The sequence below is a fragment of the Rattus norvegicus genome, chromosome 15 (assembly GCF_036323735.1).
Source record: "Rattus norvegicus strain BN/NHsdMcwi chromosome 15, GRCr8, whole genome shotgun sequence".
NCBI classification, from domain to species: Eukaryota; Metazoa; Chordata; class Mammalia; order Rodentia; family Muridae; genus Rattus; species Rattus norvegicus.
In genome coordinates, this window is record NC_086033.1 from 58,582,416 (window position 1) to 58,604,500 (window position 22,085).

General features: G+C 41.4%; 1 long non-coding RNA gene across 3 annotated transcripts in view; it reads left to right on the forward strand.

Moving 5' to 3' along the window:
• Positions 1 to 22,085, forward strand: part of LOC102546462 (uncharacterized) — a 209,570-nt gene that overhangs the window by 112,758 nt on the left and 74,727 nt on the right. For 2 of the 3 annotated variants that reach the window (XR_005494365.2, XR_005494366.2), the window contains exon 1: positions 1,298 to 5,155. The exons of the other annotated variant lie outside the window; for it this stretch is intronic. This is a non-coding gene — a long non-coding RNA (uncharacterized LOC102546462). Of the gene's footprint in view, positions 1 to 1,297; positions 5,156 to 22,085 lie in introns of those variants that run through there. 3 annotated transcript variants of the gene reach the window in all.

Genomic DNA, 22,085 nt, shown 5'->3' on the forward strand with positions numbered 1-22,085 from the left:
GCTTCCCTGCCTTCCCAGGGTGCTGAGATCTGGCTTATGCTGATGTGCTGCCTTGTTCAGTTGGGTTGGTGTCCTTGCCTGACAGCTTTGTGCTTTTAACATCCTGACTGACATATCCCAGAAAGGTTCTTCTCACTCACACCTGTCCTGGGTCCTAAATGCCTCTTGTGACTGGATACCCATTTCTCTCTCTAGATTGGAAGTGTTCTGCTTTGGTGTCTTAAGTCTATATTCCAGTTCCCCCATTTTATCTCACAGACCCTCAGGTTTGATCTCCTGATTTTAACTGAGTCCTTATAAACCATGGGCATGCTCACTTCTGCAGTATTTTATCCTAACCTTCCTTCCATGAGATCCTTTCTTCTGCTTGGTCTAGTCTGTTGGTGGCGTTTATTTGGTTCCTTGAGTGTCTCAATTTCAAATTTCCTATTTTGCTTTTCTTTAAGACTCTCAATTTCCTTGCTGAATTTTTCTTTCATATAATTGATTTTTTATATCCACATTGCTTTTCTTTCTCCCATCAATTTTGCTGACCTTTTTATGTTGCTGACTTATGTGTCCAAGTCTTTACCTGAATTCATTCTCTTGCTTGTGTCATCACTGTGGCTGGTGATCATTTTAATTTTAAAATCTTCATCCAGATTTTAACCTACTTTAATATAAGAGAATTCAGTAGTTGGGGAGTCTTTTGGAGGAGTCAAATTGCTTTGTTTAAAAAAAACACTTTGCTTGTGTTTCTGGGATGCAGTTTGTGAATGTGCTGGGTGTTCTCTTCAGGATTCCACAGGTGTGCGTGCATGAACACACACACACACACACACACACACACACACACACACATACACACACACACGAGAGAGAGAGAGAGAGAGAGAGAGAGAGAGAGAGAGAGAGAGGTGGAGGGGAGGGAGAGAGAGACAGAGAGAAAAGAGAGAGAAGACAGAGACAGAGACACATACACATAAATTAAATATTTTTTTAAAGTACCAAAACTCAGAGTATAAAAGAAAAGAATAAGAAAGAAAGAAAGAAAGAGAGAAAGAAGAGAAAGAAAGAAGAGGAGAAACAAAGGGACAACAAGAAAATGGAGAAATATAAGTAAAAGATTACACAATAACTGAAAACTTCATCTCCAAAATGGAAGACTTAAAAAATAGAATAAAGTGAAAATACTACTAAAAGTGTAGTGTAAAGAAAAGGCACCAGGTATAAAATGGTGAGTGAGAGCAAGGGGCAGCAGGAGCAAAATGTGGTGACTGGGAGTGAGGGCAGGGAGAGGGAGGGCAGCAGGAGTGAGGTGGAGCAGGAGAGAGGGCAGCTGAGGAGGAGCAAGTGCTCAGTTCAGTTTCTTTCTGGATCCTTGAGAGTTCTATATGTATGGTTGGGGTGAGCTTGTGGGCTCCAGGCTTTCCTGTGCTTTCTGCTGGTGTTGAACCTATATGGAGCAAGGGTACCTTATTATGGTTTCCTCCCATGAATATGATCTTGTTAGGAACTTATTATCTGTGCAGTCCTCTGTTTTGTTTAGATTTGTCTGAAGGATGTCACATTAGAAATTTCTAAGATGTCAAAGCTATATATCAGTCTGAACTGAGTGCCTCAGTGACTCATGACTTTTCTCAATACCAGTACCACTCAGTGTAAACACCCACCACATTTTGAAGTGGGGAGTTTCTTAAACTGCTTCATTGTCATAGCTCCATGGATGGCCATTATCTATAAGAAGACCAAACCTGGAGGGAAGTGTTTTGTTAAATACCACACAGCTTGTATTTCAGATTCATTTCTATGGGCTTTCATTGGAGGAGAAGACAATGGGGCGAGGGCGCCTGTATTCTAACAATGGAGGTCCTGTGAAGGAAAATCTCTCTTTCTCTCTCTGGACCCTGGTCCATGCTCATACCTGAGCCTGAAGCACTTGTGCTCAAGAGTTTTGGAGTTTTAGACTTGATTGTTGTTACAGGTTTGGGTTTGTTTTATTTGCTCTGAGCTGATTCCTTCTTCTTTTTCCACATGGCCCCAAATAACCTATTGAGACATGTGGTCCGAGACTTCCTTTTAACAACTTATTATGGTGTTGCTTTTTCTAGACTTTGATAAATGAAATAAAGTGAGCTAGAGTTCATGACTAATAGAACCCTATCTCCATTCCAACCCATTCACTAGCCAACCACTTCTACGTGTTCTCATACTCACATATATGCCAGAGGCCTTAATGTAAAGCTGCAACTGAACCAGGATCCTTGATTTCAATTTCCAGAATCATTTGACCCAATCACCCAGTGCAGTAACCTCCACTTTCCCATCTGTAAAATGAGTTCAAAGTTGAAAAGAGTATTCTTCATGCAAAATGGATGTAAGTAGATGGCTAAAGGCTGTGATACATGACAGTAGATTATCATTTTATAATGGCAAATTTTAGAATCCTATGAGCTGCCCAAGGCATTGCCGATAATTTATTATTAATGACTTCTAAAAACTCCAGCCCTGCAGGAAGCTTCAGCCATCATTACTGTGCTGCATTTTGCTTTTGGTTAATGGACAGCCATATTTCACTGTCATTTTCATGGCTAGCAAGATAGCACAGATGAATAATTTTAACAAAATATAGGACAGGCAATGACACATTCCAGACACCATCACTTTCATTAATTAGATGACCAACTTTGGCATTGTAAGAACCAAGTTTCCCTGAGCACATCTAGTGTCCCTTGTATGTCCTTGACATCAACACTTGCTCTCTATCCAACTCTCAGAAGCAAGGATTGGACTTAGCACTTTCATACTTAAAAAACTAAAACTCAGACTCAATCATGTGCTTTTAGTGTAACTGAGAAGAAAAAAAATTCTCCTGATATGTGCTCAAGTGAAGGCTGGTTTTGATGGGATGCACGTTTAGAACAGCACTTAGGAAGCTGAGACAGTAGGATCTCTGTGAGTTCAAGTCCAGCCAGGGCTACTTGATGAGATTCTGAAAACAAAACAAAGCAAACACAAACAGTAACACAAGCATGAAGGAACTGTAGCGGCTAGGTAGTAAAGAGTGGCTACTGCTCTTGTAGCAGACCTGGGTTTGATTCTAAGGACTCAGATCTGGCAGATCATGACCAAATGTAACTCCAGTTCCTGGGGTCTTAAAGGCCTCTTTTGGTCTCCATGGGAACCTGCATTGACGTGCACATATACCTCCCCAATTCACATGTACGTATAATTAAAAAAAAAAAAACAAAAGTAAATCATTAAAAAGCTCAAGTAATAGGGGGCTTCTGTTCATATGAGGACAACATCCTTAAGGATTAAGATGAGGAAACTGTTTTGATATCATCAAAGAAGGCTTTTCTTCTAGGTTTTCATAAGAAGAGAACATGCCTCAGAGATGTCGTATCACAACAGATGGAAGAACCAGCCTATGATCTAGAAAACTCTAGACTAAGTCCGATTGCACAGGCACATGCCCCTTAACTTGTGATTGCGTTATCACCCACCCACCCCACCTTTTGAGACAGAGTTTCTCTGTGTAACAGAGCTCTGCCTGTCCTGGACTCACTTTGTAAACTAGGCTGGCCTCAAACTTAGAGATTTCCACCTGTCTCAGCCTCCTGAGTACTAGGATTAAAAGCATATGCCACTATGCCTGGCTTAATTCACATTTTAAAATTGGAAACACCCTAAGTTGAAATTCATCTAATACACCTGGCCAAGCCTCATAGCTTGGCGCGGACTCTAAGCTCAGTATCAGCGGTCTGCCCTCCCCATCAAATGCCTGGCTGCCAGCTACAGCTTCTGCCTCCGCCAAGTAGCACAAGAGAATATCCACATTCTATTGATCATTGCTAGCCCAGGTAAAGACTGAAACTTGAAGCCCAGAGTATGGTTTTTGCTGAATGCATACAACTCTTGCACCAGCACAGTGTATCAAACTTAGAAGTCAAATCTTGCTGTAAGGCCCAGGCTGTGTGGACTACAGAGGCAAAATTACTGTAACCCACAGTGTTACCACTAGACGTAGCATTCCGCACCTCTAGCTCATAAGTCTTCCTATTCTACAGAGCAAACATACTTGTGCCCGGAGAACGATCTCATCTAAGATACTAAGCACAGGAATAGGAGCACCACTGGCTTGTCACGTTCAGCTCTCATCATTTCCACGTCTGCTCTGGCACTGGCTGAGGATGACCAAACACTGCATTTCCAAAAGACCGAAGAAGAGCAAACAACAGTTCTTTGCACCCATGGTGCAACAGTTAGATGCAGAAGGTAAAGGGAGGAGGTCTTTAGCACGATGCATGGCTCGTTATTTAACAGTTTACACCTAGTGAATCAGATGCTTTGCTTTGAGGTCTTCTGGTCTCCCTGAGTTTTCCTTTGTGCCGGCCCAGCTCTCATAACAAATAGTTTTCCATCCAATTATAGAAGGCAGTGCCTGTTGCCCGACCAGCAGGCTCCTTGCTTGTGTGGTAACGATCAGCGGGAACACGGACTTCAAGGCTTTTATTTTCTCATCTGCTTTCCTTTTCCAAAGCTGCCCCTTGTTTAGTTTTAGGTTATTCGATGCCAGGAACCAGCTCTCGATGTATCATATTTTCCATCCATTCATCAATTTTGACCCAGGGAAGTATCCTGTGTGCAGACACAGACAGCGAAGGTCTCTTGCCCTCTCTCACAAGAGAAGCCAGTGTTTAGACTTGGAATCCATTCTGGACTAACAAAAGAACAAGAAAGAATGTGTTCTCCAGGCACTGTGAAGTTGCCTGGCTATAGACACAACTTAATCGGCCTCAATAGATGGGCATTGTGGTGTCTGCTATGTGTAGTGTGGTTTAGAAAGTATTTCTTAAAAAGTCTTTCTCAGGAGGGAAGTCCCTAGAGATACCCAAGAGAAAAGATTCTGAGGTATGCCAAGTCTGCAGAGTGTTCTGTTCTGGAACTCTCTGTTGCACATCCACAGTGCACTATGGGACGGCTCTGCTCTGATGACCCTGGCTTCTGAAAGCAAAGCCTGGGAAACATAGTTGTGCAACCCGGGATGTCAAATTCTATTTGATCATAGACTCTTTGTTTTAGTCACCCCATCAAGATCTGAAGCAGCGAGTGTAACGAGTGGTCTACGAGTTACAGTCTGGGACTAGATCAGTCAGTGCCTCTGATCAAAAGAGTAAGTTCCAGCCTGACATTTGCTACCAATCCTTTGGCATAATAGACACTATCGGACTAGGCTGTACCCTACCACTCACCAGTAACCTTCCAGCAATAATAGCAGTAAATTGTAAAAAAGCTAGACAGTTAGTCAGCCTTTATGTCAGGCACTGGGGTGGGGCTTTATATAGCTGTCTAATTGGTACCTTTAAACTTGTGATTATTTTAAATGGATTCAAATAAGGCTGCAATATATTTGTATTTTGAAAATGGAAAGTCTATACAAAAAATTATTTTAACTTAAGCTTATGATTATCAAATTGGAGAGCTGCTGTTCTTCCAGAGGACCCAAGCTCAGTATCCAACCACTGTGACTCTAACTCCAGGGTCTCCTCTCCTCTCCTCTCCTCTCCTCTCCTCTCCTCTCCTCTCCTCTCCTCTCCTCTCCTCTCCTCTCCTCTCCTCTCCCCTCCCCTCCCTGCCTTTCCTCTCCCACCCCCTCTCTTCATCTATCTCTAAAACAGAACATAAAAGTATGTTTTATTATATTTCTATCCAATTACAGATGCACCTGCTACATGTCTTTCCATGCTATGACATTTTATAATATACTTTAGATATCATTAGGATTTTGTTGGTAGATACTCAGCCTATTTTTAAATGTGCCAGAAGCTTTTGTTTCTTAGCAATAAGGTTTATAGATAACTTCTAATGGCACGCTAATGGAAACAATCAGAATCTTGGAGACAACTTTTAGCTGGCACATTAAGAGTCCTCAGAAACCAAAGTCAAGGTGAAAGCAGAGATCTTGAAGAGCCAAGAGGTCACAGGGCGGTTTCTTTGTGGGAGTTGATATTGAATTCTGGCTGTTTTGAGCTAATATTTGGTGTAGTACAGGCTTCAGGAATTAAGTCTCAAGTTTCATGCAAACTATTTGAAGCCCACGGATGATACACAGTATGAAGCAGGCACCAACAGGCTAGGCCTTCGATGTACCAGTAACAAAACCATCATTCAGGAGAGACAAGAATGAAATTTGTCTGGCTCAGCTTAGGGGCTGGATCTGAGGTGAGGACAATCAGTTCTGAGAATCCAAGCCCACAAGCCTGCTTCTGCTATCTACTTTAATAAGACAGCTGTAGCAATCAATACAGAGGGAGAAGGAAGGTCCTGCTTGGGACATGAAGAGCGAAAATGTACTCGAAAAGGCTTCTTGGGCCACCAGAAAGTTGAATTCTAGGATAAGTAGACATTCCCCGAGCAGGGTTATAGAGGGGACCATAGAAATTCCAGTCCCAAAAGGTATCCTGGGGATAGCTTCAGACATGAAGTAAGGCTTGGCCTCATTATGCTTTGTCTAGGCCTCTATAAAGAATACCACACAGCATGCTTTTCGTCCTGAGACACTGCCTATAAAAATCCCTCATGGCCTCATCACCTTACAGCATCACAGCAGCCGGCCTCTAAACACCAGCACACTATGGGTTAGGTTTCAGCATGAAGCTTCAGAGGGGTGCAAGCATTCAGTCTACAGCATGGAGCATGACCCAAGACAGCTCTAGAGCAAGGCACACGTTTTGAGGTAGAACACCATGAGAGAGGATCCTGAAGAGGCAGAAGGCCCAGGCTAAGGATCTTGGATGCCATAGAAAGTATTTTTAAAACATAATTATGTAGTAGAAAGATCTTTGTAATAGTTTCTGATTTCTTCATTGCCATTTAAATGAAAATCCCAGTAAGTTAGAAATTGAGGCTCAGATAAAATTTAAGCCCTGCATCCTCTGCTTCTGCTCGGAACAGTCCCCAAGATTCTTTCAGGCTCACCTGTGTTGGACGCATAGTTATCGATACGTTTGTTGAGTTGTAGACTCGGTGTCAAGTGAAACTATAGAACCTGACATAGTTTTCATGAACTTGAGGTTGTGTAAGGTAACTTGAAATCATTTTGCGTAGGAGGTTATGTTTCCTGAGAATCGGTTGACAGATAATGGCTGCAATGTATCTCTTGACACACACTCACTTTCCAATCTGAATTTTTGTCTTGGCTATAGAATTCACTATTTAATTCAGTAAAGACTGGTCTTCATAACCAAACCCAGAAGATGGAATAATGCTGTGTTTCAAATAGAAATGTTTTCAATTAAGCCAACTCCCCGTGGCTCACTAAAGTCTATCTCAATCAAACTTGATGACAGAACTTTGAAGCCGTACTAAATCACTGTAAATAAATAATTAATTTGTGATGCCAGCAACATGAAATATAATTACCATAGTATAACTTTCACTATAATATTCTATCCCATCTGGAGTCAAGGTTATTAAAGTGGGCATTATTTAGAAGAGGCAGAAGCTGCTTCCTTACCTTCATTTGTTCTGTTCCCGTTCTGAAGCAACAGTCCATCTCCTCTACAGAATTAGTAGAAAATTCAATTAGCAAAGTAAGATGTTACAGTTTTTCAGTGCTGTATTATAGGCTCTGGGAGACGATATACACCAGGGGCATCTAAGGAGATATGGACCAGGGACCCGTCCATAAAACTTGCTCATTATCCTCTCAAGCATCCTGTTTGCCCAGATCCTTTTTCACTGGAGAGCTTTTCTATTTTTAAGTAGTAAATCGTGACTAAGGGTAGATTTCCACATGTAAAATTGAAACATCGTCTTGCTGTGTTAGTTTATCTTCTGCTTCTGGAACAAACCGTCACAACCAAGGCAACTTACAGAGAAAGAAATTATTTGCCTTAAGGTTCTAGAGCGATAAGAGCCCATCTCAGTGGGAAAGAGTGCAGTGGGCAGCAGTGAGAGCTCACATCTTGAACTGCAAACCAGGAGTAGAGAGCAGAGAGAAATTGCCCCCTGCCTCCTCCCCACTGCCATGACATACGTCTTTCAGCAAGGCCATAACTCCTAACTCTAACCAGTGTCAACGACTGGGACCAAGTATTCAGATACCTAGGGCTAGAGGGAACATCTCACCCAAACTGCTACACTCACTTTGTAAGCTTTCTTCCCCTTTAAAATAATGAAATCTACTTGTTACACTTCTTATGGTCTGTGGGTTGTATCCAAGGTATTCTGTGCTTTATACTTTTTGGTTAACATCCACTTATTAGTGAGTACATACTATGCTTGTCCTTTTGGGTCTGTATTACCTCACTCAGGATGATTATTTTCTAGTTCCATCCATTTGCCTGCAAAATTCATGATGTCCTCGTTTTTAATAGCTGAATAGTATTTAATTGTGTAAATGTACCACATTTTCTGTATCCATTCCTCTGTTGAAGGGCATCTGGGTTCTTTCCAGCTTCTGGCTATTATAAATAAGGCTGCTATGAACATAGTGGAGCACGTGTCTTTGTTGTATGTTGGAGCATCTTGTGGGTATATGCCCAGGAGAGGTAGAGCTGGGTCCTCAGGTAGATCTACTTCCAGTTTTCTGAGGAACCTCCAGACTGATTTCCAGAGTGGTTGTACCAGTTTGCAATCCCACCAGCAATGAAGTGAGGATGCTTCAGTTGCACTTAGAAGGGAGAAGGAAATAATCATGGGAGGCAGGCCGGGGGAGGACCTGGGTGAGAAAGGAGAAGGGGAAGAGAAAAGGGGAACAGGATCAGGTATAGCAGGGGATGGGGGTGTAAGCGAGAAGCCCAGAGGGTCAGGAGAATGAATGGAAATATGCAGCCCTGGGGGGTGGAAAGTGAGGGGACCCTCTAGAAAGTACCGGAGACCCAGGAGATGAGAGACTCAGGACAATGGGGGTGACCTTAGCCAAAATGCCCAACACTGGGGAAAGGGAAGTCAAAGAGTCTACCTCCAGTAGATAGACAGGGCCTCAAGTGGAGGGTCAGGGTTACTAACCCATAGTCAAAATTTCTGACCCAGAATTTTTCCTGTCTAAAAGAACTGGAGGGACCAAAAATGGAGAAGAGATTGAAGGAAAGATTGTTCAATGACCGGCCCAACTTAGGATCCATCTCATGGGTTGGTGAGACCCCAGGGCCTGACACAATTACTGGTGGTATGATGTGCTTACAGACAGGAGCCTGGCATGACTCAAAATGTGGTGGGTGTTTACACCGAGTGGCACTGGTATTGAGCAAAGTCATGAGTCACTGAGGCACCAGACTGATGTATAACTTTGACATCTTAGCCTTGGATGTCCTGCAACTCCTTATGTAGACCAGGCTGGTCTCAAACTCACAGAGATCCACTTGGAATAAAGGCGTGTGCCATCACACCTGGTCTGGACTTGGGTTTTTAAATACAAATTTATAGCGACATTTCTAGATTGTTTTAGTTGAAACTACACTTGACATAAAATAACCCCAAGTCTCCTGAGTTATACTCAGCTGTCTTATGTTGCTATCATCCTAAGATAGATACCTATGTTATGTTGCCATAGTAAAGAAATGACTAGGCACTCAGAATCTCCAGTGGTCGGTGTGGTCGTAGAATGTTCAGTGACAAGAATTCACTGTCTCTTCCCTTATCTATAACATAGGGTATTCACTCAAATATTTTGATGGTTCACATATGTAAATTTATACTATGTCCTATGGATTTATATAATGTGCATGTATAGTGTCCAAATACAATAACCTTTGAAAGATGCAAGGTAGGTAAATAAATAGTAAGTTTATAATGAATATTATGTACATGGAGAAGATCTACATGCTTGTTCTCAGTATAATCGTCATTACTGAATACACTCTTATGGTCAGCCTTTGCTGTTCAACAAAAACACCTGAGAGTTAGTAATTAAGACAACTCTCACGTGCTACTTCAGGACTCTGAGTAAGAAACAGGCTGTGGGGTTCCTGTTGCTCCACGTCCTCACCAGCGTTTGACATCGTCAGTTGTGTCTCAGCTACCCTTGTTTGTATACCCTGGCTTCTGATGGTTGCTTGGGTTTATTTCAGCATAGTCTCAAAGCTGATGGAGTAACACCTGGTGCTGCGTCCTCATCCGAAGCAAGAGGACAACCGAGCCCCACACCTCCAGTTCAGGAGGGAATGGAAGAGGCATGGATAGTTAGAGAGATTTATGGAGCCACAGTTGAAACCATCTACGCCACTTCGGTTTTGTTGAATATGGCAGCAGTCCCAAGCGTTACTTTGTTTCTTTGTAGCATTTTTAAAAAATCTTGCCTTTGCCCTTCATGACTCAATTCCAAGTTCTAGTTCTTACTAAGTGGGAGCAACTCATCAGTGTCACTGTCTTAAGTGACCATTGAGCTCATAGTCTGGTTGAATGTTGTTCACTGAATTTACATTTTTTTTAAGTCATGGTTAGAATTACATGGAGATTTTAATTTCGTTGAAGTTTGGCTGCTAAATTTCCACCTTCTCTGATATCAGTCAACTTTTCTCACAAATAATTTGGAAAAAGATTTGCACTTTCTAAATTTAAAAATAGATATAAAAATTCACTCTGAAATACTTTTTAGTATATTTAAAAGTTGTTCCTAGTTTTCATAATTATGGTGGTAAGAGAGTTTGAGCAGGTTGCTTGTGTTATTTTCAGCATATCAATAACAAAATACACAAACAAAAAACATTTCAAACATCTTTTAAAAACGCTATAGCACATGTTTATTTCAAAAGTAATTGATTGCACCCAACATTTAAGAAAATATTTGCCTGAATTTTCAGTATTATCTGGCTTCCTATCAGTCTTTTTGGGTTGGTAAAAATGGGAAGCAATTTTGTGCCATTTGGTATTTTTATAAAATAAAATAATCAGTATTAAAATAGCTGTTTTAAATACCTTGACTTAAGATAATCAGGGAATTTCTGCACACAGCAAGAGAGTTAGGTGCTTGAAAAGCACAGGCATAATTAGCTGGAAAAAGCTAGAAAGTGTTGGGCATGGTCTGAGGCCGAAAGGTGGTTCCTACTTATATCTGCCCTTTGCAGAACCTGTGGTCTGTGGGTTACACAGCCTCTGACTCCAGGACCAAGTGCCCATTGGGGTTTTCATTCCTAGTCTATTATTAGATAAAGAAGCCAAAGTCTGCTGTACTCACTTTCTGGAGAACCAGCTTTGGAGACCTTTGTACCACAGAGCCATTGGCTTTAAGGTGAGTGTAGAATGGATCCTTGAAGGGGGACCTTTGGCTCCTAGGATACAGTGGTTTCCTCAGCCTCAGGGAATTTGGGACTGCCACCATATTTGGTTTGATATATACTTCACCTGTACAACAATGCTCGAGGAGTATTATAATAATCTCAGGTTTACTTATTTTTTTAGAGAATCTATTTTATTACACGTATGTGTCTAGGTCTGGGTATGTGCACCTAAGTGCAGTTGCCCACAGAAGCCAGAAGGGGGCGTCAGATACTCTGGCGGTGTCATTATAGACCTTTGTGAGCAGGTTGATGTGGATGCCGGAAATCAAAGTTCTTTGCAAGAGCTATGCATGCCCTTAACCACTGAACCATCTTTCCAGTCCCCCACCCCCGCCACAGATTTACTTTTCACCTATTCTGAGGTTATTATTTTATAATCCGTGGTAATTACGATACTTTGGCCACAGGATCTAGCTTTCAAAATAAGTTTATATGAGGATCATTTTGAATGTCGCAAAAGTAGAAAATTATTATCTTTAAGTTCCTCTGTGCTGCCATGGAGCCCTATGTAGACGTCTCCCAGATCCTAGGCAGGCTGAGGCACAGGACAGGGCAATCAAGAATCAAAATCTATCTTCCAAGTACTTGTTCTGATAACGATGCAAATAGTTCTTCCTTTCCTGAGTGCATTCATCTTCCTTCCTATGGAAATGAGAATCACGAGACGTGGAGAGGTGTCGTGCCAGCTCTTCATGCAAGGGCTCGGCTGATGGGACAGCCTGCCGACCACAGCCCGGCCCTGTGTGTTGTAATATGAGGCGGTTGCATCTCTGGCCTCAACCACACAGCCCAAGGCTCCTTCCAGCTGTATTACCAAATGCCCCACCCACTGGGACCCACTGCCTGGAGAGGAGAGGCTCAAGGGCAGGCTTGGATGTGTTGCTCCCTCTTTCTCTCCATTTGAGGGTGGTCTGGGCTTTTAGGGATTTTCCATGTGAATTTTTCTCTGTCCCTTCCAATACTCGAGTTCTCTCCTCCTGCTGTCTTTTTCATTGCTCCCCACCCCCTCAGCATCTTTACTTCCCATATAACCCTGGACAGAAATTATTAAATTTTGTCTTAGTCATTATCATTCACCAATGTGTTCAAAGTCTAAAATGTTACTTTGCGCCATAGGAAGTATTCAAAAGGTAATTTTCATTGGCTTAGTAGGTAAAGGCTGAATTCTCATCCTGTTGAAGGATCTCTCTCCCTTATAGACTTTGACTTAGCCTCTCTTACAATACTCCAGGCATGGGACTATTGATGATTAGGGCCAGATAAATCTTCCGTGCAAAGAACATGCAGTATGTTTTCTTCTTCGAAGTGCATTTTTGTCTCTGTGCACACACAAAAGCATTTCCCCTCCCTGCTCCAGTATGCAGGCAGATCCTTAAGATTCAAACCTTCCTGGAGGCTGCACGGGAGAGTTGGAAGTGCCATTCACTCCCTGGTCAGCATGCCTGAAAAGTCATTGTCTTCATCATCTGTGAATCAGACCTTGACTAGGTTACAGAGGTCAATTACAACACAAAACCAAGGTTTTGTGAGTTGTTTAGTCTTTCCTAATAATTTCCACTAAAGAATTCTGGTTTTCTTTTCAGATATTAAAGTAAGCATAATGTAAAATAAAGTAAATGCAAAATACAGTAAAATGTATTAGTTTTGCTTAGGAAATATTTAATAGTTCTGTCAGGGGCTAAGCCTTACCCAATGATTACTTATGTAGAAATAATTTACTGATTAAAAATATAAGAACTCAAATAAATTGTCAAAGTATTTGTATAAAGAGATATTTTCAATCATATCTTACTCCCTTTGAATTACTGGTTTCATTCTCTACTTAGGGCAAGGAAATAATTTAATATTCTTTGTACTTCTAGACCTAGACTTCCATACAGAACAGTAATAGACACTAGTTGACTTATAGCAGTATTATTATGGGGAGTTCTGCCCACTCTTTCCTATTTAACTCCCAAGTAAACAACGCAGAGACATCAGAACTTAATAACAAGCTGCAACCCTGAACTGGGCAGGTTCTGAGACGATTCTAATTCAGTTAGATTATTACTAGCCAGATAAATGCCCCATTACCTGCCAAGTGAGTCTTGCTCTGTTCATGGTCCATCCTGCCTCGTGGCGACCTTCTTCCTCTAACTCCTCTGTCCTGCCCTGTCCTGTCCCCCACCTGAGATCCCCTTGGGTCTTGGAGCGCAGAACTCAGCATCTGAATACATAACACACAAGGCCAACCCCAATACTGACTGGAAAAAAATGTATCACTAAAATTCATTTATGTAATGAAGTCCTCAAAGAACATTTTGCTTGACAAGTTTGTTGCTGTTTTTATTACTGTATTCATCTGAAAGTAATAAAAATGCTTACTTTTTAAAATATCGCCTAAGCTTGAAACTATATGCCTATGTACTTGAGGAATTAAAACACTAAACTAATTACACTTCTGGTGTTCAGCTCTGATCATACAGCGATAATTACTCACTGTAAGTTACAGTAACAAAATGTTCTGGGCAATCTACGGGGACCAACAGTAGAAGGTACTCAAGAAGCCTCTGCAACGACTGCCAAAATGTTTAGCAGATCGGTAAGATTATATTTCAAAGCTTTTCCTATCATGGAATTTTCTAGAATACATTATAAATAGACATTATAAATGCGACCAGGTAAAAGCGTATAGGTGGACAGTTACTAGAAAGAAAGACAACTTGATGTGGCCTGCAGCTGTGTGTGGATGCTACAACCTTGAGACTTTCTTCTTCTGACCTTCTTCTCCCTCTGTTTGTTTGTTTGTATCACAGTATATTTTCCAAACTACCACCACTTCTTGCTTGGACCACGGCAGCAGCTCTCTGTCCGTGTCTCCACTTACACCATCATTTTGACTTCCACTACCTTAGTAGTAACCACCGTGATCTCAGACATGCTAGTTTCGTTGTAAATTGACTTCAACTGGCGAATAATGATAAAACCCTTAACTCTTTAATTGGTTGGCAATGTCCGCCATAGTGTATTTTATCTGATGTCTAACATAGGTTCTTTGTTTATTAGATACATTAAAAAAAAGCATTTCCCACTTCTTCTGAAGTTCATTACCTTCCTGAAAGTACAAACCTTACTTATATTCTTCAACCATTAACTATGAGTTACATTCATGCTCATTTCAACAAATTTTACCAATCGGTCACCTGTGCATTTTACCTTCATTTCATATAAATACATTGCAAATAAAACTCCATGAAAATGCGGATAAAAACACCCGTGAAAGCACAGGAATCTGGATGATTGCTTGGCAAAATGAATTCGCAGAGAGCAGCCCTTTCCTCACTCATGAGGGTTGTGCTATGGTAGCAAGGCCCTTATTGGTGTGAAAGATGACCTCAATTGCCTAGGTGAAGAGAACTACATTAATGTTTATGGAGTTCCTAATTGGGCAGTAGATCATTAGTACTTGTTGTCCAGAAGTGTTAATAGGTGTGTGACAAAAATAAGAAATATTGCCAAAGAGCAGTTTGAAATAAATGTAAACTTTGTCTTAATTTCAGCTCTGTAATTTTTTTTGTGGGCGAAAAAGTCAAGGTGCTGGATTAGTACTGTCTATTGTGAAATAATTCAAGCCATGCTGGTAATCTTAAGTTTCTAAAAGACACACATAAAAGTTTGAAGTATAGAAATAATAGGGTAAAAATAAAATTTAGTAACCTAGTTTATTTAAACCCTATCTAAAACACCACGAGTTTGAAATCTATTCAGTGGGAAATTCATTAATGACACCGTTTGCACTTCTTGGTACCATCTCTAAATCTAGTATACATTTTCTATTTAGAGCACATCTCAGTCCAAAGTAGTCCTGCTTCAAGCTCCCTCTGCAAGCCACACAAGTAGGCGTGGTACCGAACATCACAGGCCTTGGTAACACGAGGAGGAAGTGAGCAAATGCGAGTCCAAGTTTGCTTCCCCTGGCTCCTTGGGTGACTTGTAAATGCTTTGGAAGGGTTCAGTTGCCTTTAGATTTCACAACGCTAGAGCTGAGACGTCTGGCTTAGAGTTGTCGGGGATAGTTTGCCAAGACTCGCTAACCAAGTCAATCAGGGGGCCAGCTTAGTTGTGCATGGATGAAGATTGGCGGGACGCATCTTTGACATCTAATTGACAGTCCACCACACAGCTTTCCTATTGCTTCATTGCTCTGCTGATGCTTAATTTGGATGGTCGTAAAATCCATTAAAAAGTAGCCAGAGGGGTTGGGGATTTAGCTCAGTGGTAGAGCGCTTGCCTAGCAAGCGCAAGGTCCTGGGTTCGGTCCCCAGCTCCGAAAAAAAGAAAAGAAAAAAAAAGTAGCCAGAGAGAGAAAGAACTGTTCATAATGAACCCAGAACCAAAGGCACAATATAGACCTGTCTTTGGCTGGCCAGTCAGGACATAAGACTACCCTGCTTTTAGTATTTTTACCTCTCAGCGTAATTTGGGTTGCTGCCAGGAGTCTACGATTCACGAGGTATGTAACTCGGTGAAGAGTTCCTATAAGGCCATTTGGACAAAGCCCACAATTCCTCCTGCAGATTCTAGACTCATTTCAAAGGGCTGCATCAGAAAAGGCTCTTTCTCCCATATTTAAGAACGCTGTTTTTGAGGCAATTCCTAAGCTTCCTGCTTTGCGATTTTCCACTCCGGGCATTGTTAATATTAAGGGTTTAATGATTTGTGGCTGGTGTCAGCAAAATGGACCTGCTCCATGGCAGGGTCTCTCAAGGAACTTGGAGGACCAGTAAACAAAGCCATGTAGGGGGATGACCGACAGATGTCTTATCCCCACCCCTTTTCTATTTTTTACCCTCTTTCCTTCTTCTGTAAAAAGAGCACAGCAAGGACTAGTGACAGCGTGGGAAATGTTTCATTGGGAAGTAACAGGAGGCCAGGAGTCACCCTCGACTCTGTGTGAGGAAGAACGGAGGTCTGGAAAATTGGAGGATTGTCAACACATTTGTTTTATATAGCTCTTTAATCTTTAGCATTGAAGGCCTCCCTTCCCTGCCCTGGGCCCCTCCCCCAGGCCCCGCCCCTGCCCCGCAGTCCCCGCCCTCAACCGCGCCCAGTGGAATATCCAAGGGATTTACTTTTGCTGATTTCCAGATGAGAAAGGTAAATCATGTGGAAGAAACCGAAAGCAGAGGAGACCTGACCTTGCTACCCTGAGGGTGCCTGGGAAACTCAGCTAGGAGACTCCATAAAGGCTTCAGAATTTTATAAGACTGGAAGGCACTGGGTCACCACGTGTCATGTAGAAACTACCATCAGAAGTTAGCTTGTTTTTCTACTATCATAATCATTTTTAATTGATTTTTATTGGTTATTTTATTTACATTTCAAATGTTATCCTCCCTCTCATTCCCCCCCAGCAAAAGCCTCCACGAGGGTGCTTCCCCACCCACCTACCCACTCCCACCTCACTGCCCTATCATTCCCCTAGGCTGGGGCATCAGGGCCTCACCCACTGATGCCAAACAAGGCCAAACTCTGCTACATATACAGCTGGAGCCATAGCACACCCACACACACACATGTATTCTTTGGGTAGTGGTTTAATCCCTGGGAGCTCTGGTGGGGTCTGGTTGGTTGATATTGTTCTTCCTCCCATGGGGTTGCAAACCCCTTTCAGCTCCTTCAGTCCTTTTCCCAACTCCTTCGTTGGGGTTCCTGTGATCAGTCTGATGATGTTTGGCTTCAAGCATCCACATCTGCACTGGTAAGGCTCTGGCAGAGCCTCTCAGGAGACATCTACATCATGTTCCTGTCAGCAAGCACTTCCCAGCATCAGTGTCTAGGTTTGGTGACTGCACATGGGATGGACTCCCAGGTGGGGTAGTCCCTGGACGGCCCCTCCCTCAGTCTCTGCTCCACTCCTCCCTGCATTTCTTTTAGACAGGAGCAATTCTGGGTTAAAATTTTGTGAAGGGTTGGTGGCCCCATCCCTCAACCAGGAATCTGGGAGCCTCTGCTTCTCTGGCATATGGGACTTTCTGGTGGTTAACCCTATTTCCCATCCCCCATTGCTACACAACTCTGTTCAATTTCCTGACCCTCTGTACATCCTGCCTGTCTCTTCCCACACCTAATCCTGCCTCCCTTTCCCTCTCCCCCGCCTCTATTCTTCCCAAATCCCTCCCACCCTCAACCTCCCTTGATTATTTTATTCCCCCTCCAAGTAGGATTGAGGCACCCACACTTTGGTCTTCACTTTTCTTGCCTCCATGTGGTCTGTGAGTTGTATCATGGGTATTTGAGTTTTTTCCTAATATCCACTTCTCAGTGAGTACATACCATGTATGTTCCTTTGTGATTGGGTTACCTCACTCAGGATGATATTTTCTAGTTCCCTCCATTTGCCTGTGAATTTCCTGAAGTCATTGTTTTTAATGGCTGAGTAGTACTTCATTGTGCAAATGTACCACCTCTTCTGTGTCTATTCCTCTGTTCAGGGACATCTGGGTTCTTTCCAGCTTCTGGCTATTATAAATACGGCTGCTATGAACATAGTGGAGCACGTGTCCTTGTTATATGTTGGAGTATCTTTTGGGTATATACCTAGAAGTGGGATAGCTGGGTCCTCAGGTAGTACTGTGCCCAATTTTCTGAGGATCCACCAGACATTTCCAGAGTGGTTGTACCGATTTGCAATCCCAACAATGGAGGAGTGTTCTTTCTCCACATCCTTGCCAGCATCTGTTGCCACTTGAGTTTCTGATGTTAGTGATTCTGTCTGGTGTGAGGTGGAATCTCAGGATGGTTTGGTTTGCATTTCCCTGATGACTAAGGATATTGAGCATTTCTTTAGGTGCTTCTCAGCCATTTGATATTCCTCAGTTGAAAATTCTTTGTTTAGTCTGTACCCCACTTTTTAATAGGATTATTTGGTTCTCTGGAGTCTAACTTCTTGAGTTCTTTGTATATTTTGGATATAAGCCATCTATCAGATGTAGGATTGGTAAAGACCTTTCCACAATCTGTTGGTTGCTGTTTTGTCCTATTGATAGTGTCCTTTGCCTTACAGAAGCTTTGCAGTTTTATGAGATCCCATTTGTCTATTGTTGATCTGAAAGCATAAGCCATTGGTGTTCTATTCAGGAAATTTTCCCTTGTGCCCATGTGTTTGAGGCTCTTCTCACTTTCTCTTCTTTTAGTTTGAGTGTATCTGGTTTTATGTGGAGGTCCTTGATCCACTTGGAATTGAGCTTTGTACAAGGAGATAAGAAAGAATCTATTTGCATTTTTCTACATGCTTACTGCCAGTTGAACCACCACCATTTGTTGACAATGCTGTCTTTTTTCCACTGGATGGTTTTAGTTTCTTTGTCAAAGATCAAGTGAGCATATGTGTGTGTGCAAATAGTGGTATCTTGAATTCCTCCTTCCCAATTTTTATCCCTTTGATCTCCTTTTGTTGTCTAATTGCTCTGGCTAGAACTTTGAGTACTACATTGAATAGGTAGGGAGAGAGTGAGTAGCCTTGTCTAGTCTCTGATTTTAATAGGATTGCTTCAAGTTTCTCTCCATTTAGTGTGATGTTGGCTACTGGTTTGCTGTATATTGCTTTTATTATATTTAAGTATGAATCTTGAATTCCTGATCCCTCCAATACTTTTATCATGAATGGGTGTTATATTTTGTCAAAGGCTTTTTCAGCATCTAGTGAAATGATCATATGGGTTTTTTTCTTTGAGTTTGTTTTTATAGTGGATTATGTTCATGGATTTCCATATATTGAACCATTCCTGTATTCCTTGGATGAAGCCTGCTTGATCATGGTGAATGATCATTTTGATGTGTTCTTGGATTCGGTTTATGAGAATCTTATTGAGTATTTTGGCATCGATATTCATAAGGGAAATTGGTCTGAAGTTCTCTTTCGTTGTTGGGTCTTTGTATGGTTTAGGTATAAGCGCAATTGTGGCTTCATAGAACTAATTGGGTAGTGTTCCTTCTTTTCTATTTCGTAGAATAGTTTGGAGAGTATTGGTATTAGGTCTTCTATGAAGGTCTGAGAATTCAGCACTAAACCCATCTGATCCTGGGCTTTTTTTTGTTAGGGAGACTTCTAATGACTGCTTCTATTTCCTTGGGGGTTATGGATCTGTTTAGATGGTTTATCTGGTCTTGATTTAACTTTGGTATCTGATATCTGTCTAGAAAACCATCCATTTCATCCAAGTTTTCCAGTTTTGTTGAGTATAGACTTTTGTAGTAGGATCTGATTATTTTTTGTTTCCTCGGTTTCTCTTGTTATGTTTTCCTTTTTGTTTCTGATTTTGTTAATTTGGATACTGTCTCTGTGCCCTCTGGTTAGTCTGGCTAAGGGTTTATCTATCTTGATGATTTTGTCAAAGAACCAGCTCCTAGTTTTGTTGATTCTTTGTTTAGTTCTCTTTGTTTTTACTTGGTTGATTTGTTTATTTCCTGCCATCTACTCCTCATGGGTGTATTTGCTTCTTTTTATTCTAAAGTTTTCAGATGAGCTGTTAAGTTGTTAGTGTAATTAGTCTCCAGTTTCTTTATGGAGGCACTCAGGACTATGAGTTTTCCTCTTAGCACTGCTTTCATTGTGTCCCATAAGTTTGCATATGTTGTCCCTTCATTTTCATTGAATTCTAACAAGTCTTTTTTTTCTTTCTTTATTTTTTTCTCTGACCAGTTTATCATTGAATAGATAGTTGTTCAGCTTCCATATGTATGAGGGCTTTCTGTTGTTTTTGTTTGTATTGAAGACCAGCCTTAGTCGGTGGTGATCTGATAGAATACATGGGATTAAACCAATGTTTTTGTGTCTGTTGAGGTTTGTTTTGTGTCAGAGTATATAGTCAATATTGGAGAAGGTACCATGAGGTGCTGAGAAGAAAGTATATTCTTCTGTTTTAGGATGAAATGTTCTGTAGATACCTGTTAAATTCATTTGGTTCATAACTTCTTTTACTTTCTCTGTGTTTCTGTTTAGTTTCTGTTTCTATGATCTGTCCATTGCTAAGAGTGGGGTGTTGAAATCTCCTACTATTACTGTGTGAGGTTCAATGTGTGCTTTGAGCTTCAGTAACAAATGTGGGTGTCCTTGCATTTGGGGCATAGATGTTCAGAACTGAGAGCTCATCTTGGTCAGTTTTTCCTTCGATAAGTATGTAGTGTCCTTCCCCATCTGTTTTGGTAACTTTTGGTTGATGGATATTAGAATGGCTACTCCAGCATGTTTCTTGGGACTATTTGCTTGGAAAAAAATTTCCCAGCCTTTTACTCTGAGGTAGTATCTGTCTGTCACTGAGATATGTTTCCTGTATGCAGGAAATGCTGGATCCTATTTATGTATCCAGTCTGTTAATCTATGTCTTTTTATCAGTCCATTGATGTTGAGAGATATTAGGGACCAATGATTGTTGGTTCCTGTTATTTTTGTGGTTAGAGGTGGAATTATGTTTGTGTGTTTCTCTTCTTTTGGGTTTGTTGTGAAAAGATTAATCTCTTGCTTTTTCTTTGGTGTAGTTTCCTACTTGTAGGGGTGCATTAGTGGAATGATATTGTTTAAATTTGGATTTGTCTTGGAATATCTTGGTTTCTCCGTCTATGGTAATTGAGCGTTTTGCTGGGTATAGAAGCCAGGGCTGGCATTTGTGTTCTATTAGTGTTAATATGACATCTGCCTGGGATCTTCTGGCCTTTAGAGTCTCTGTCGAGAAGTCTGGTGTAATTCTGATAGGTCTGCCTTTATATGTTACTTGACATTTTTTCCTTACTGCTTTCAATATTCTTTCTTTGTTCTGTGCTTTTGGTGCTTTAATTATTATGTGATAAGAGGAATTTATTTTCTCATCCCATCTGTTTAGTGTTCTGTATGTTTAGGAGCATCACTTTCTTTAGGTTAGGGAAGTTTTCTTCTATAATTTTGTTGAAAATGTTTGCTGACCCTTTGAGTTGTGAATCTTCATTCTCGTCTATATCTATTTTTCTCAGGTTTGGTCTTTTCATTATGTCCTGGATTTCTTAGATGTTTTTAGATAGGAGCCTTTTGCTTTTTGTATTTTTCTTGACTGTTGTGTCAATGCTTTCAATGTATCTTCTACCGTTGAGATTCTCTCTTCTATCTCTTGTATTCTGTTGGTGATGCTTGCATCTGTGACTCCTGTTCTCTTTCCTAGGTTTTCTACCTCCAGTGCTGTCTCCCTTTGTGTTTTCTTTAATGTTTCTCTTTCCATTTTTAGATCCTGGATGGTTTTGTTCAATTCCTTCACCTGTTTGGTTGTGCTCTCCTGTATTTCAAGGGATTTATGTATTTCCTCTTTAAGGGCTTCTACCTGTTTACTTGTGTTCTCCTGTATTTCTTTAAGGGAGTTTTTTATGTCCTTCTTAAAGTCCTCTATCATCTTCATGAAATGATAGTTTAGATTTGAATCTTGCTTTATAGATGTGTTGGGTGTATCCAGGACTTGCTGTGGTGGGACAGCTGGGTTCCGATGTTGCCGAGTCAAATTGGTTTCTGTTGCTTAGGTTCAGATGCTTGCTTCTTGCCTTCTGGTTGTCTCTGGTGTTCTCTGGCCTCCTTGTCTCTGGCTGGAGCCTGTCCTTCCTAGATCCTATGATCCTGGACATATCAGAATATCAAGCTGCAACTGGAGTGTGGGCTGTCTCTGTATAATCCAGAGCTGTGTCTCTGCTCCCGGCAGAGGTGAAAACTGAAAGATGCATGTATCAGTCTCTGGTGGGAGGGGAATTTGACTCCAGGAATTGCAGGGGTCCCAGTATGCCGGGTATTGGGGGCAGCATTTGAGGTCTCACCTGTGCTCCTGG